The sequence below is a fragment of the Macrosteles quadrilineatus genome, unplaced genomic scaffold (genome assembly GCF_028750875.1).
Source record: "Macrosteles quadrilineatus isolate MER2022 unplaced genomic scaffold, UCM_ALF_1.0 Scaffold_7__1_contigs__length_78375512, whole genome shotgun sequence".
Taxonomy (NCBI): domain Eukaryota; kingdom Metazoa; phylum Arthropoda; class Insecta; order Hemiptera; family Cicadellidae; genus Macrosteles; species Macrosteles quadrilineatus.
The window spans coordinates 65,446,068-65,464,280 of record NW_026542600.1 but is presented as its reverse complement, the minus strand read 5'-3'; the positions used below and the strand labels follow the sequence as shown (position 1 = coordinate 65,464,280).

General features: G+C 36.8%; 1 long non-coding RNA gene across 1 annotated transcript; it reads right to left on the bottom strand.

Annotated features, from left to right (window-relative positions):
• Positions 1 to 3,665: 3,665 nt before the first annotated feature.
• On the bottom strand, positions 3,666 to 17,886 carry LOC128998318 (uncharacterized). Its single transcript, XR_008491191.1, has 3 exons — positions 17,803 to 17,886; positions 11,667 to 11,839; positions 3,666 to 3,805 (listed from the first exon to the last, which is right to left on the bottom strand). It is a non-coding gene; the product is annotated as an uncharacterized LOC128998318 (long non-coding RNA).
• Positions 17,887 to 18,213: the final 327 nt, after the last annotated feature.

Genomic DNA, 18,213 nt, shown 5'->3' with positions numbered 1-18,213 from the left:
GTACACCTGTGACAAAGATTAATTAAATTAGTAATACCAAACTAGTGACAGGTAATACAAACAAAGTAACATAGAATCAAACCAGCTACCTTCTGATTACAAGGCGAGTACAGCAGTACTATAATCACTCAACCACCAAGCTGACATAAAAACTTTTACTCATACCAGTACTCATAACGTTTTTAATGTGTTACATTTTAACAAGTTACCTTTAAGCATGTTACATTTTAAAAGGTTACAATTTTACATGTTACATTTTTACATGTTACATTTTAATATGTTACATTTTAACACGTTACATTTAAGCATGTTACATTTTAAAATGTTACATTTTAACACGTTACATTTTAACATGTTACATTTTAACTTCTTATATTTCCACATGTTACATTTTTACATGTTACATTTTAACATGTTTTACAATCAAGTCATTCCCTTGCAACTAACCTGGTAGCCTCGTCTAGTATGAGGATGGATGGGATTTTCAGTAGAGCGCGGGCGATAGCTATCCTCTGTTTCTGGCCCCCAGACACGGTAACTCCTCTCTCCCCCAGAATGGTACTGTAGCCATCAGGGAACTGTCGGATAAAACTGTCAGCATTGGCCAGCCCAGCAGCCTCGTACACCTGTGACAAAGATTAATTAAATTAGTAATACCAAACTAGTGACAGGTAATACAAACAAAGTAACATAGAATCAAACCAGCTACCTTCTGATTACAAGGCGAGTACAGCAGTACTATAATCACTCAACCACCAAGCTGACATAAAAACTTTTACTCATACCAGTACTCATAACGTTTTTAATGTGTTACATTTTAACAAGTTACCTTTAAGCATGTTACATTTTAAAAGGTTACAATTTTACATGTTACATTTTTACATGTTACATTTTAATATGTTACATTTTAACACGTTACATTTAAGCATGTTACATTTTAAAATGTTACATTTTAACACGTTACATTTTAACATGTTACATTTTAACTTCTTATATTTCCACATGTTACATTTTTACATGTTACATTTTAACATGTTTTACAATCAAGTCATTCCCTTGCAACTAACCTGGTAGCCTCGTCTAGTATGAGGATGGATGGGATTTTCAGTAGAGCGCAGGCGATAGCTATCCTCTGTTTCTGGCCCCCAGACACGGTAACTCCTCTCTCCCCCAGAATGGTACTGTAGCCATCAGGGAACTGTCGGATAAAACTGTCAGCATTGGCCAGCCCAGCAGCCTCGTACACCTGTGACAAAGATTAATTAAATTAGTAATACCAAACTAGTGACAGGTAATACAAACAAAGTAACATAGAATCAAACCAGCTACCTTCTGATTACAAGGCGAGTACAGCAGTACTATAATCACTCAACCACCAAGCTGACATAAAAACTTTTACTCATACCAGTACTCATAACGTTTTTAATGTGTTACATTTTAACAAGTTACCTTTAAGCATGTTACATTTTAAAAGGTTACAATTTTACATGTTACATTTTTACATGTTACATTTTAATATGTTACATTTTAACACGTTACATTTAAGCATGTTACATTTTAAAATGTTACATTTTAACACGTTACATTTTAACATGTTACATTTTAACTTCTTATATTTCCACATGTTACATTTTTACATGTTACATTTTAACATGTTTTACAATCAAGTCATTCCCTTGCAACTAACCTGGTAGCCTCGTCTAGTATGAGGATGGATGGGATTTTCAGTAGAGCGCGGGCGATAGCTATCCTCTGTTTCTGGCCCCCAGACACGGTAACTCCTCTCTCCCCCAGAATGGTACTGTAGCCATCAGGTAACTGTCGGATAAAACTGTCAGCATTGGCCAGCCCAGCAGCCTCGTACACCTGTGACAAAGATTAATTAAATTAGTAATACCAAACTAGTGACAGGTAATACAAACAAAGTAACATAGAATCAAACCAGCTACCTTCTGATTACAAGGCGAGTACAGCAGTACTATAATCACTCAACCACCAAGCTGACATAAAAACTTTTACTCATACCAGTACTCATAACGTTTTTAATGTGTTACATTTTAACAAGTTACCTTTAAGCATGTTACATTTTAAAAGGTTACAATTTTACATGTTACATTTTTACATGTTACATTTTAATATGTTACATTTTAACACGTTACATTTAAGCATGTTACATTTTAAAATGTTACATTTTAACACGTTACATTTTAACATGTTACATTTTAACTTCTTATATTTCCACATGTTACATTTTTACATGTTACATTTTAACATGTTTTACAATCAAGTCATTCCCTTGCAACTAACCTGGTAGCCTCGTCTAGTATGAGGATGGATGGGATTTTCAGTAGAGCGCAGGCGATAGCTATCCTCTGTTTCTGGCCCCCAGACACGGTAACTCCTCTCTCCCCCAGAATGGTACTGTAGCCATCAGGGAACTGTCGGATAAAACTGTCAGCATTGGCCAGCCCAGCAGCCTCGTACACCTGTGACAAAGATTAATTAAATTAGTAATACCAAACTAGTGACAGGTAATACAAACAAAGTAACATAGAATCAAACCAGCTACCTTCTGATTACAAGGCGAGTACAGCAGTACTATAATCACTCAACCACCAAGCTGACATAAAAACTTTTACTCATACCAGTACTCATAACGTTTTTAATGTGTTACATTTTAACAAGTTACCTTTAAGCATGTTACATTTTAAAAGGTTACAATTTTACATGTTACATTTTTACATGTTACATTTTAATATGTTACATTTTAACACGTTACATTTAAGCATGTTACATTTTAAAATGTTACATTTTAACACGTTACATTTTAACATGTTACATTTTAACTTCTTATATTTCCACATGTTACATTTTTACATGTTACATTTTAACATGTTTTACAATCAAGTCATTCCCTTGCAACTAACCTGGTAGCCTCGTCTAGTATGAGGATGGATGGGATTTCCAGTAGAGCGCGGGCGATAGCTATCCTCTGTTTCTGGCCCCCAGACACGGTAACTCCTCTCTCCCCCAGAATGGTACTGTAGCCATCAGGTAACTGTCGGATAAAACTGTCAGCATTGGCCAGCCCAGCAGCCTCGTACACCTGTGACAAAGATTAATTAAATTAGTAATACCAAACTAGTGACAGGTAATACAAACAAAGTAACATAGAATCAAACCAGCTACCTTCTGATTACAAGGCGAGTACAGCAGTACTATAATCACTCAACCACCAAGCTGACATAAAAACCGTCGTCGTCGTCGTCGTCGTCGTCGTCGTCGTCGTCGTCGTCGTCGTCGTCGTCGTCGTCGTCGTCGTCGTCGTCGTCGCCGTCGTCGTCGTCGTCGTCGTCGTCGTCGTCGTCGTCGTCGTCGTCGACCTCTAGTTTTTGACGATATTCTTTTAAACTAATGGCCATTAAAATGAGGTGTCATAATAGGGCTTTACATTCAAAATGTTTGAGTTGTCCCCAAAATAACCCATTTTGGGTTTTCGGACGAAATTGGGATACCAACAAAAAAATTGCACTTTTATGCCGTATAGAGGTGTGCAGAGTTTGGTTTTCCCGGTGTAACCCATTAAAAAGTTGATAGTGTCCATACTTTTTCCAACCCTAATAGTCTTACTTCTTGACTAATTGCAGTTTGTGCTCCTGCGCTGAGATGTAGTCCTTGAGGGTGTGCAGCAGCGCAGATTCCGACTCCAGCAACTCCTCCAAGTCTACCAGAGCTGTGTAGAGCTCAGCAGAACACACAGTAATAGACACTGCAAGGAGCAGCAGTCGTCCAGCCATGCTCATGTCTGCAACATCAAGAATTAATTGTTTGTGTCGCATAGTATGTAGAAACAAAGCCTCAGATTTGAGTAACCTTTCCAGGTCCACTGTAAGGTTAGAATTATGTAACTAACCCCTCCAACTGTGATGGGGAACAAAGTAAATGGACAGAAAATTAATTTTTTCCTGAGAAAATCAAGAACCACAACAGAGCATACGTAAAAAAAATACTTGCAATCATAATTTTAAGAAATGCAGTTGATATAGTACACACGTTTAATTTAGGGCAATGCTATATTCATGGCATTATTTACTTAGAATCCAACAGCTGGTACAGTTTCCAATTAATTGATTGTTCTCAAGCTACACAATAGAACACTATTAATCTTTAAAAATAAGTTTTGCAATCATGTCTAAGAAAATAGAACAAAAAAATAATGTTAAAAGCAGAGTGATGAGTAAAAACCTAGAGAAGAATACACCAACCTCAAGCTTACCAAAGAATAAAAAGTCAAAGCTTGAAAGTTCAACTGATTCAAAATTACCCGTTTTCTGCCATGCAAGAAAGACTCATAACTGCTGTGTTGATCAACCAGGTCCTGGATTAAAGAAGCATCTCTCAACACTTGGAAGAAAATCTGGCTCTCTTGTCGATCTAACACCAAACACTCAGAAAATTAAAGTCAAATCAAGAAGGAAAAATGAGATTGACACAAATCTGGAAGTGGAATCACAACTGCAAATTTCATTCATAACCAATAAGGAGTCGGAGTTGGCAAAAACTGCTTGCAAGATGTTCATTCTGAATGCTTGGAGGCATCGTATTAAGCAAACATCTTCTCTTCAAACCCAACTAACGACGCTGAGAAATGAAGTGGACAATCTGAAAATCCAAAAGACTGTTTTATATGAATTGTTTGCTAAAGGACATGATAGACTTCAAATATCTAGAAGAGAAGTGAATAATCTGAAATCTTGCCTTCAGAACGGACAGAAAGAAAATGTTCAGTTGCAAAATGAAAATAACAATCTGAAAACTGAGAAAATAATATGGCAAAACAAAGAGGAGGAAATGATATGCAAAATGAAAACTATGAAGGATGAGTTGATTTTGACATCAGAGCAAAACAAGTATCTTAGGAGAGATTGTGACGATTTGGCGAAAACTCTTTCAGAATGCAAGCAAGATAACATAGAACTCCAAGACCGTCTAAGTAATGTTTCAGTTTGTCTCGAAGAAAAGGAGAAAAGTTTGAAAGAGATTCAAATTGAAAATTCAAATTTAATCTCCAAAACATCACAGTTAGAAAAGACAAATGATAAACTTATGGAAGAAATCAAAAATAAAGAAATGAAGATTGATAATCTGAAAAAGACAAAAGCGAATTTGAATGTATTGCTGAAAGTTTTTCAGATCATATGCACCGTTCAGAACGAAAGCATTTCAAACTTAAAGCGGAATTTATCTGAACAGGGGAAACATCTGAAGAAACAGACTAAATCCTTTGAAAACTTGAGGAATATGGTTGAAAAGTCTGCAGCTGAAAAGGAAGAGCACATTAAAAACTGTACACAAGAGAGAAACAGAGTGACCTTTGAAGCAATTAAAAATTCATCAGTATATTTATCATTTAACAACCCTAATCCTGAGAGACAAATTAATCCGTTCTTTTTGTGATATGTTAAGTTATTGTAATTAATTGTTATAAATTACTCTCATTTATTAAGCCTATATTCCTGGCATTTCTAAAGATTATATAAGTCTTTTAGGAACTTGTATAGCTTTAGTGAGTGTAATCATTAAAAATGTAATTTAAACTATTAACCTAAAAGTTTTTTTTTTTAATAGCAACATTATTAAGTTAACACAGTTAGTTTTTTATTGGTTAAAAAAAAAAATATTTTTTGATAAAACCAAACTAATTTTGGAACATAACTGAGTCAACTTGTCTGTAGTTGAGACAATTTACCTCAAGATTCAACTAAACGCAGTTAAATAATTTTATCCTACTGTAAATGAAGATAAGTTTTATATAGTTTCGGCACACCCATGTGACTGGATCTGCTAAATAAGATGTCAAATACAATACATAAATACCCCCGCCGCAGCAAACCTGCAGACTAAGCGAATTTCCATTTGACTGATTGGATTTACACTGAAATGTCTACTTAAAAATATAACATTAATTCCCTATTTAAATAGAATTAGTTTAACATATACTTAGGTTTGCTGCATCAGGGAGGGTAAAACTGTTTTTTTTTTTTTTTGTAAAATGTTAATAGTTAGTAAGAAATAAAAACATTTTCCAAATTTGATCAAAATATGTTCATAAACAAGCAAACTACAACAGTTTACTTAGGCCGTCGACACACGGGAAGACTGTTTTCCAACTGAAATCGGCAACCAGTTGGACAAACTAGTCGCCTACGTCCCGACCAATGTAGTTAAGTGGGACAGTGCACACGGTGCGACTGCGATGCAACCAGTTGAGGACCAGTCGGCGATCCGCTAGGTGATTTCAGTCGCCTGGTTTGAACAACTTTTCGCATATTTGTATTGCGCTTTTCAAGGATCAGGTATACCAACTGCGATAACTCTTCGTAAGCACTTTTGACATCCTGTACATAGACTGAAATTTTGCGTCTGTTTCTTGTAATGCAGCAACAGCTACAAAGAGCCTACATTAAATATTTGTTTTAACATAAGGATGTACCCAACACCTTCTACTCTACGCTTTCTTGATTGTTTATAAAACACTAGGTCTTTTTCATCTCTATTACTCATTTCAAACACCATACACAGTAGGCCTACACAGTATCGTTATAACAAAATTAGAACTCATTCACTGTCTCAACTCAATTATAGTCGCGCCCGTGTGCGGATGTAACCAACGCAACTGCAACCGTAATCGCGTCACAAAACAGTTGGTTCAACTTTAGTTGGGTTTCAGTCTTCCCGTGTGTCGACCGCCTTATTCTCCATAAGAATAACATGGGAATTTTAAATTTACAATTTTTTGGAATTTTCTCCGTAACCATTACGCGCATAATAACGCTTCAATATACTAAATTATTTGTTTTTTAAGCTCTACAAAGTGGTTTGGAAAGAAATTGCTAAATTTTATGTTTTTAGGGTCGAAAATGGGAAAAACCTATTTTTACCCCATAAAACCCCCCGTAAACCCCCGTTCCCATGGTCCGATCAAGCTGGATCGCAAACTCGTTCGAATAAACGTAGGTTTACACGTTTGTACCAAATTTCATCAAAATCGGATCATTTTTGCTCGAGTTATCGTGCTAACGGACATATATATATGAATTTGAACGGATGGTGTTTTTGGCCTCTAGGGACCTCAAAACAAAAAAAAAATCGGTCCCGCGTCCAGGTCTTACCATGAGTACTACGGTAATAGCTTATTCCCTATATGGGAAATTCGCTAAAAGTACACCGGCTATTATTGTTTGTGATTGGCTCTTCTCAACTCTACCAAAACTCTACTTTCAACATTAACCTATTACGCTACTGCCCAGCCGTCATAAAGATAAACACAATTTCCTGGTAGTTCATAAACCACTCTTCACTAGAGCGTTCAATTGTGCAAGTGTTAATTCTAAAGGGTTAATGGAAATGGACTCAGATCGCAAATTCAGATTACTAGTATGTAACTGTGGTTAGCGTAACACGGGAAGCGACGGTTTTGGTAACCGGTGGCGGTCGTGTTGCACGGTGCAGACCACGATGTTTTGTCAGAGTTTCAGGCATTGATCATATACCACGCTGTAAATTGTATTATCATCGCATGATGTACTTTTCGTACCGATTGGTGACTTATTCCCAAGATTTAGTGTACAAAGTATACGTATTTTTAGGTTATAGCCTCATGAATATTACAACAGAAACGGTTATAATACACATATAAACAAATTATGTCACTGACCCAAAGGGCCATACTAATAGCCGTAATAGCTGGTATGGATGTTTTTTGACAAACTCCATTTTAATATTAATACAAATATGCTTTCGGGCCAGTGACATAATTTGTATTTATGATCCATACAGTTTCTGTTTTACTGTTCGTGTGTAGCCTACGTTCCGTAACGTGAACTTATGAGATTCAGTGATGACTGAAGCTGAAATTCACTTTAAAATAGGCTTAGAAACACTTAGTGGACATTTTTTCAGTCAAACGGGTATAAAACCCACGCAAAATTAGCTTCAGATTGAGATTTTACATGAGAAGTTTGTGGCCAAATCCAAATCAATTGTGCTACCATGGTAAAACATGATTTTGCTACACACGCCTTCACTCATAAACATATATAGCACAAAATATTCCTTTCTCTCATACGTATTTTGATTGCGTGCCACACGACATTCTGCTTAGCAAGCTAAAATCATATGGGGTTGAAGGCACCACGCTACAAACAATCTCCAGTTATTTAACTAATAGGAGGCAAATTGTATCCCTGGAGGGAGCGAATTCGGCCAGTAAAGAAATCTCCTATGGTGTTCCCCAGGGCTCTGTCCTAGGGCATCTCCTTTTCCTGATATTAATTAATGACCTAGGAATAGACGGACAGGCATTACTATTTGCTGATGACACAACATTGGTGACGGAAGGCAGATGTATTGAACGGGTTAAGAGGGAAGCAAGTACATTGCTGGAGACAACAATGGAGTGGTTCGCTTCAAATAAGTTAAAATTAAACGAGGACAAGACCCAACTCCTGATCTGCACTCTTGGGAGACAAATTGCTGCTGAAGAGAATCAACCAGTAAAGTTGCTTGGTTTCTGGCTTGACCAGAAATTAAACTGGGATCACCATATAGCCCAGATCTGCACCAAATTGTCTCGAGTGATCTTCCTCCTCAGAAAGCTACGTCATGTGGTCACTGAGCAGTACCTTGTTACTGTTTATTTCTCGCTGTTCCACAGCCATATCTTGTATGGTATACTCCTTTGGGGTCATGCTCCCGCATGCAGTAGATTGTTGATACTCCAAAAGGAGGCGTTGAGAGTGATAACCTACACTGAAATAACAGGCAAAGATTTTACTCATAGGCCTATCTTTCAACGTCTCGGCATCCTGACTGTTTATGGACAATATGTCCTCAATTGTCTGATACACGTACGCCAGAACATCTCTAAGTATGGAAGAAGACAAGATATACATCAGCATAACACCAGGAATGCTAGAAACCTCGACACCCCTCAATGCAGACTGTCCAAATCCCTGAATAGCTTCCCAGTGACCGCAATTAAACTCTACAATAGTCTGCCTGAAGAAGTCAGAAGTATGGATGTGGCTGGGTTTAAAACCTCAGTGAAGGAAAAACTTCAAAATAGGCCTATTTACACATTTAAAGAATTAGATGACGTGCCACTTTTTTAACTCGCCGCCATCTCAGTTTACTTTTTAAATTAAATTTGACGCAGTCCATCCGGAATCCCGGTCAGAGACGAAGCCTTCAAGTATTCAAGTAAGAATATGTGATAAACATTGGGAGAAAACTTTACAAAAAATCGCACAAAATTGGGTTTTTAAACGTCCGTCATTTTATTTACAAAGTATTGACGACATATTTTAATGGCTAAAGACAATCTCGCCCATCCAGTGAATACATTAAAATGATTTGAAACTTGATAGGTACTCTCGTTTTTCAGGAGAAGGCCGCGTAAAATGGCTCTTGGGCCGTGACAGACAGGAAGACAGACAGACAGAAATTTAGATGAGACTTGTTTCAGTTTCTTTAATGTATAAAACGTAAAAATAACCTAAACCTAAAAGTTTATGATTCTGAGAAATGTACAGACAAAACTCTAATTTTATTTATATAGACTAGTTGTTTCCAGTTAATGATATTAACTATACAGTATTTAAAAATCATTAAACAATTTTAATTACCCTTAAATTTATCAATACGAAAAAAAGGAAGGACTTTTAAGCGTTTAACTTTTAATTAACCATAAATAGAAATCTTAAACTCAATACTGTTTTAATAAAGGTTTTAAGGGTGCGTTCACATAGAAAGCTGGTTACAAGCGCTTGTTGGCAAGCGCTTGCAAGCTCGAACCGGCGTGAGAAAAGTCAACATAGTATCAAGCGTGTGCGTTCACAGACAAAGCTTGTGCCGGCTAGCAAGCGCTTGTTACAAGCTCTGACAAGCACGCAAGAACGTTTCGTACTTGTTTTCCGGCGCTTGTTGACCGAACCACTGAACCAGTCAGTTACAAACTACTAACGGTGCAGTATGGATAGCGATGAGTTGGTAGCTCAAGTAGGCCTACAGTATTTAGAGCTTCCAATTTCCAAATAAAATATATTGCTCACGTATTGTGTTTTCCCCCAAGAATGTTTAATAACGTAACCAATAGGACAAACATAGCATATATGTATTAAGATGATAGACAAACGCATTTAATTAAATATATTAATTAAGTGTTGGATATTTTATGGGTGAAACTTGTATACTTTTACATTATTTACCTAGAAAATTAAAACATCTGAATATATCTCACAATATTATTTGGATCATAATTAATCAGCTACATAGGGTGTTTAAAACTCAGTTCGAGTAATTTTAGGTTAGGAAATGGCGGAGGAGTTCAACCGACAAATTTTCATGTGGCGTAATAATTATATAGATATATATATATACCATAATACCATATTACCACACTACAAATTTAATTCTACAATATACGGTACGTAGTTTTATCCAAACACACGATCGAAAACCCCGAATGATATTGTTATTTGATTCAATAGTCAATGCACATAAGCGAGTCCTATCTTTCAAAGCAGATTAAATAATACAAAGGCGGAGGAATGCGCGAGAACGAGGTCACGTCACGGTTGCTATAGAAACGACGAAACTATCCATTAGAATTGCGCGCCAACGTCAACTAAACGCCAGACTGTATAAACACGCCCCGTGTGTAGTGTTTGACGGAGCTAGGCTACTTTCAGTTGGCAATACTGGATTCTAGCCTCAAGCGACGTGGTTCGACCATGGGAAGCGCATCAAACTCCTGGGTAATCCCGGTTAGCTCCTCCCACTCTGTCCCCTATCCCCACCTAAAAGACGAGCAAGTTATAAGTCGGCCGGGTCGATTGCCGAGCAGTTTGTTTCTCGCATATAATAATTTAGTTTTACAGGCCGGTCAACTGGTCTGACGACGAAATAACTTGTCAATGCACTGGTTTTCAGTATTTATCTATTTATTTAAAAAAGACGGTCTAGTGGCCAGACGACCAAGTATCTTGTCGGTCTAATGGTAGGCTCCCAATATAACGGCTGTGATCTCGGGTGATATTCATGATGACATTATAATAAATTATAAATCCACACTAAGACAAATTTATTTCTACTGAAGCTAATGGTTACCCGTCTCAGGTAGGCTAATCTGTTAGATATTATATAAGTTAGGTTATTTCATTTACTGTTACCTATGTCTATTGAGCTATTATGAATGTTTAGTCTATGTTTAACATTAGACAACAATGTAGCAATGAGTTTAATAGATCACCACTAGTGATATGGGTAGCTATTATTAACTAATTAATTAGGCCTAAATAAAACTTTTTTTTAATAAAAAACAATTTTGAATTACACTTTTAATTAGCCTGCAAGCTGTAAATAATTAAAATGCAATTGAATTTTTTTTATTCAAATTTTTAGTTCAATTGGTTAATACCGTAATAGTTACCCAGATCAAACAATTGATTTTTCCGTTCCCTTCAAACAATTGTAAAAAACAAGATTGCATCTATATTACATCGAAATTCAAACAAGTTTATGCATTTCAACTCACTCTTTCATTTAGGCTGAGACCAATAATTGGCAAAGCCATGTAGGTACGGATGTAATTTCATTAAACTTACCAACATTTGCATTTGCATTTGTTTGGTTTAGCCTTGCTCGGTCCCAATATTTTTTTCTGAATGGAAAAATGTTGTAGCAATTAGTTCAACCACCATCCTCCTAGTTACTAGTTACATCTACTGTAGATGTACTGTTGTAGAAATCTTTCACCCATGCTGCTCAGCAATCCAACCTGGTAAAACATATAAATGAGTTAGATGATCTCTACTACATACATTGACATCCAGACAAGTTTTTTTTTTATAATTTAACTCTCCCCGCAAGTAAAAAAATGCCGATTTTGGATGTTTAAAAAAATTAATTATAAATAAACGGGAAAAGATAAAAATAAACAAAAACCAGTTTTCTGTTTGTATTTGTTAGAACTATAAGCATACCAAATTTCAAAGTAATCCAAGATGGTCAGGTTGAAAACTGATTTTTATTTGTTGATTTGATATGGAATGGCCCCTTGGCGGCCTCTTTTATCCACAAAGACTACAGATCTGGCTGTGAAACGTATCTAGCAAAGCAAGGGGTGAACCGGTACAGTACGAAGGTGAACTGTACTGATAAATTTTAGTGGCAGTAACCAGGATCCGGACCCACGACATCGCTGCCTTAGGCCCGAAGTCCGGACGCTACCAACTGATCCACCGACTCACCAAAGACTGTTGATACTGAACAATGAAAAATTATTGTAGTTGTCAATTTGAAGTGACCTTAAGTTAAATAACGGAAATGTAGCATAAAAGATGGACAGAATGCAAATCAGTATAGGTACTTAAAAAATATCTTTAAGAAATCGACATGAACCGACAATATCATACTAGTTGGGATCTGTTGTTGTTATTTGATGAATTAAAAATACCAGACATTATCTGTGTCAGTGAACACTGGTTGACACACCCGGAATCTTTAACAAATATAACTTTGGGTGATAAGGTCTTGGTATCAGCCTATTGTAGAACTGTTAAGAAGAATGGTGGAGTAGCCATATTTGTAAATAGTAATTTTAAGTGTACAAAACTGAAATTGGAACAATTCTGTATAGAGCAAATATTCAAAGTGACTGGAATTGAACTTGTTGACGAGTCATTCTTTATTCTTGTGGTTTACCGCTCCCCAGGGGGAAGCATTGATGGTTTCTTAAAACAGCTCGACCTGTGTCTGGATTTTGTCACCAAAGTGCACAAGCGTATTATCATTGGAGGTGACTTAAATGTACACCTAAACTCTGGATCATCCGATGAATTTGAACTGATTAATCTGCTGAGGTCGTATGGCTTCTACCTGACTAATTTCCAACCCACGAGGGGGATTGCTTGTCTCGATAGTGCTGCGATAAACTTTGACCCTGAGGACTGTGTGACTTCTGTGGAGGTGGTGGCAGATCACTGTGCTGTAACGTTGCAAATTACTTCTACTCCTGTAAGTACCTCACCTCAACCTATTTGGCATGACAAATACACATTTGCATACAGAGTAATTAACGATGATTCTCAGCTGCTCTTTTTGAATAGATTAAGAAATATTTCCTGGGATCCGATAATGACCATACATAATGCAGATGAACTTTTTGATAATTTCTTTGATAGATTTTACAGTGAATTTGAAAACTGCTTTCCTTTGAAAACCCGTCGGAAAAACTCAGGTCATCCCAATGTGAACAATAACTCTAAAGTAAAGGCTCGGTCCGGCCCTCCTGCACTTAGGAACTGTTATTCACCTCAACTTCATAAGCTCAGGGAGTTTGTAATTATCTTACATGATAGAGTAAAGCATTCGACTACGCCCGATCAAAGGCAGGTAAACTATAATGAGTATTTACGTGTTAAGAGGTGTTACAGGCGCATGGTGAAGAATGCAAAGAAGGCAGCAAATGAAAAGTTCATAAGGGAGTCGCCCAACCAGTGCAAAAGCAGCCTGGAGTATCGCTAACAAACTTTGTAGGAAACCTGTGGATCTTGCTTGTGTGAGTAGCCCGGATGAAATAGACGACTACTTTGTAAGTGTGGTTGGTAATATTGCGAGTGAGCTAACTCCTGCAGATGGCCATTTTGTATTAGATCCAAAGCCCAATGTGACAATTAAAACCCGCTTGACAAGGTGGAAAAACGTTACTCCGGCAGAAGTATTATCACTTGTTGCTAAATTTCACCCTAAAGCAAGCAAAGATGTATTTGGTATCAGTGTAAACATAGTCAAAAATACGATTAAGGATTTCGTAGGTCCGCTGACTCATGTGATAAATTCTTGTCTTGATCAGGGTTGTTTTCCGGATAGGCTGAAAGTTGCCAGGGTTGTCCCTGTGTATAAAAAAGGGGATCGTGAACAGGCCAACTAGTCCTACTAGACCTGAGCAAAGCGTTTGATGTGGTGTCTCACGAAGTTCTTCTGCCAAACTTGAAGCCTATGGAGTGGAAGGTACTGTGCTTGCTACATTTTCTTCTTACCTTAGGAATCGAAGACAGGTGGTTGCAATTGATGGGGCTCTTTCGGGAGAACGCAGGGTGGAACACGGTGTCCCGCAGGGCTCGCTACTTGGACCTCTCCTGTTCCTGCTAATGGTGAACGACTTTAAGTGTGGTGACGAGGCTCTCATGTATGCGGACTATACCACCCTTGTATTAGGTGGATGCTCGGTGACGGAAATTGAGAGAAAGATGGCCTTGGAGCTGACCTCCGCCGAGAAATGGTTCAAGACCAATAGACTTCAGCTAAATGTCAACAAGACCCAAACACTCATCTGCACCTTGGGCAGAACTCCGCCTGCGAACATCGTACCTCAAGTAAAACTTCTTGGATTTTTTATTGATACACGGCTTAACTGGCAGAGTCATACGGAAGAGATGTCAAAAAACCTCTCAAGGGTAGTATCTCTACTTCGCAAATTGAAGAACAGCCTGACTGAATCCTATCTCTTGACCATCTACTACGGCCTTTTCCACAGCCATTTGAGTTACGGCATACTGCTCTGGGGCCACTCCTCAAGCTGTAAGGCAGTGCTGAGGTTGCAGAAGGCGGCCATCCGAGTCATCACTTCTAGTGACCGGCGTGAGCACAGCAAACCCATCTTTAGGAGATTAGGCGTGCCCACAGTCTACTCGATGTATATCTTATCCTCATTGGTACATGTCAAGAAGAACTTGAACGCGCTTACAACCAGAGGCGATGTCCACTACCACGCCACACGTGGCTCTACTAAGTTAGATATACCGAGAACACGCCTAATAAGCACACAACGCCGTTTCCCTGCCATGGCAATGAAGCTGTTCAACAAGCTGCCGGAGAACTTGAGAAACCTTGAGACCAAGAAGTTTGAAAGAAAAATGAAAGACCAACTTATTCAGTCGGCCTATTTCTCCATCAAGGATTTCCTTGAGGATAATCTAGCGAGTAACTGACTCAAAACCCTACTTCAACCACCAAGTTTGTGAGTTGACATATTTGTACATAATATTATTTTTTTTCTTTTGAAAATGACAAGAACATTTTATTTGCTATTTGATATAATATTAAGAAAACTGACGCAGTTAATCCAGTAAACCTGGTCAAAAACGAAGAGATGGTATTAAGATGGTAGCCTAGTTACATTAGACTATAACTTACTAAAATATTTGCTAACTTATAACCTACCAGAGAGTCGAAGAAATACAATTTAGGCTTCACAAGTGAGTCTTAATTTAGTCTTGCAAATAGCCATTTTAGTTATACGTAAGTTATTTAAGATCCACTACTAACCAATAGCCTACATGCCTGTTAACTTAATTCCCTAAGCATTAAATGATCATGGTAGACTAAATAGGTTATCAGTTAGATGTCCACAGTGAAGCCTAGCCTAGGCCCTCTCTGATACTACCTTGTCTGGACAAAAATTTAGAGAAACTAACTATGTAATGCTTCTATAGGCTATGTCTAACCCACGAATACAGTACTAACTTAACCCTAGCAGTGGCCAATGGTCCCGGCGGGACCATTTCACCGTGCACCCTTAGAATGGCCATGGTCCTGCCGGGACCATTTATGTCCAAACATTTTTAACGTTAAAAACTAATTGATAATTATCTTTAAAGTGGATAATTCATATACCATTCGAAAGATGACATTCTAAACTTTCATTTTATTATATAAACGAACCTTCTAGCGTCAATATGTCAACGTAATTGCAATTTAAGTTTGAATGAAAATTTCCGCGCGAATCTACTTCCACTTGTAGGGTTGCGTAACCGCTAAACACATAAAGTTTAGAAAATCATAGCGAGGTTAGTTTTTTCCCTATCTGGATGCGAGTTATACCACTAGATAGCAGTAGAGTTGCTGAATATTTTGGCATAGATTATTTTATCAATACATTGATAGCAAAGAACATATGATATTTAGAAAACACGTAATTTTACAAAAATTAACAAATGGCAAATGGTCCCGCCAGGACCATTTCTAAAGTCGAAATATATATATAATGGAATATTTATAACTATTCAAATATAATATCCTTTTGTAGTGTAGGAAACGTAGAATAATTTAGTGTTGAGAAATGGCAGCCCTGATCACTGTATAATTTCTGTGTTCTGTCAGCAACAAAAGAAAATTGCCATCTGACCAAGTTACAGTACTCTGCTTGTTTTGTGCGGATCAGCTGACTTACGTTTTGAAAGTAAATATTGTTCAGCGAATATCTTGGGAATCATTCTAATTTCGGATTTTGTACTTATGTAGTGTTTTTTGTTAGTAATGTTTTTGTGTTTTAGGACTAACAGTAATCTTTATGCATGAGTATAAGCCTACTGGAAAGTCTAATATCTGAATTTCTTTTTACATAAACGGCAAATCTTTAGTTTTTTTGTATCATAAACGGGTAATCAAAAATTTTTTACTGCCTACAATGTGACATATTTGTATTCCTTAGTTTATAACTTACAAGAATATGTGTACTATATTACTATCACTAATTACCTTACATGAGCTATCTCCGAGTTACTAATTATTCGTCTTACGTGACAAACCTTGCGATTTTTTGTATTTTCTTACATAACACATGTAAATAAAAATATTTTCCCCATGTGTTATACATTTCTATAAAGAGAATTGAATGTACTATAACATTTTTATAATATGTTTGGCCTACAAAAATCTGTACAAAAATTTTTTACAAAAATGTCTTTGAATTTTTTTCTATGTAAACTGTAAATTTTTAGTTTTTTGTATCATAAACGGGTAATCAAAATTTTTTTACTGCCTACAATGTGACATATTTGTATTCCTTAGTTTATAACCTACAAGAATATGTGTACTATATTATTATCACTAATTACCTTACATGAGTTATCTCCGAGTTACTAATTATTCGTCTTATGCGACAAAATTTGAATTTTCTTCATTTTCTTACATAACATTTGTAAAAAAAAATATTTCTCCCATGTGTTATACATTTCTATGTAGGGAATTGAATTTACTACAAAATGTATATAATGGTTTTGGTCTGAAAATTATACTGTAGTAATAACAAGACTTTACTTTTGAAATTTCAATCAAATTTTTTGAATTTTTTTATTTTTCAAAAAAGTTACCAACTCAGATTCAATTTTTATTTATATATTCCGATTCTCCTGCTTTTTCTGAATAAAATGAATACAAACATTGATAGGTTGAGTCCATATTTGTAATTTTGACAGATTTTTAAAAAAAGGTCTGCAAAATTGCCAAAATGGGTTGGCCATTCCCCACTTCTAACATTGGCCACTGCTAGGGTTAACTTAGAACAGGAACAGGCCAATGGTAGGCTTTAAACGAACAGACACGATATGGATCATAAACTTAATGTCTATGATAATGCTGTTAAGTTAAGACAATAGGCCAGTAGCACGAATACTTTCGTGAGGGTCATTTTGTTGTTCAATTATTACTTTAAAAAATACATTTAAATTTATCTGTGTTCAACTTTATGAAGGGATTAATTGACGCAATCTTTATGTCTGTTACTTTCAGATCTATGTTGGCTAAATTTATAAAGACAATGCCTAGATCAAACTACAAAATAGGCTTACTTAATAAGTTAATAAATACGTGGGCAATTTGACAATAAGATTAGAACGGAAATCTGAGCTGGTTCTTTAATCTGTAGTTTTTAGTTTTTGTTACCAAAATCAAACTTACGTATTGTTTCTGATAAAACTCGATTCTTCAAATGATTTACAGAAATAATAATTAACTTAGCATATTTTGTGTCTACTGTACAAGTGGAACAACAGACTACTTGATTACACATTACACAACAGTACTTAACTTACTTGAGGTCTGCACTCTGCATTCTGCAAGTGCAAAGTGTATTAAAACTGATTAAAAGTGCGTGTCGGATGTCGGCGTCGGCTGCTTCCAATCCAAACAAAATGTAAACAACACAGTCACGTGACACAGCACCACTTGCGACGTTGCCAGTTCGATGGCCGCGGCCTGTAGTTAAAGGCGGCCGTGGCTATAACACGACCACATTTAAATCCAGGCCGCGGCCTGGGAGAATTGGCAACGTCGCAAGTAGTGTTGTTTGGCACCAGATGTTCCATTAGA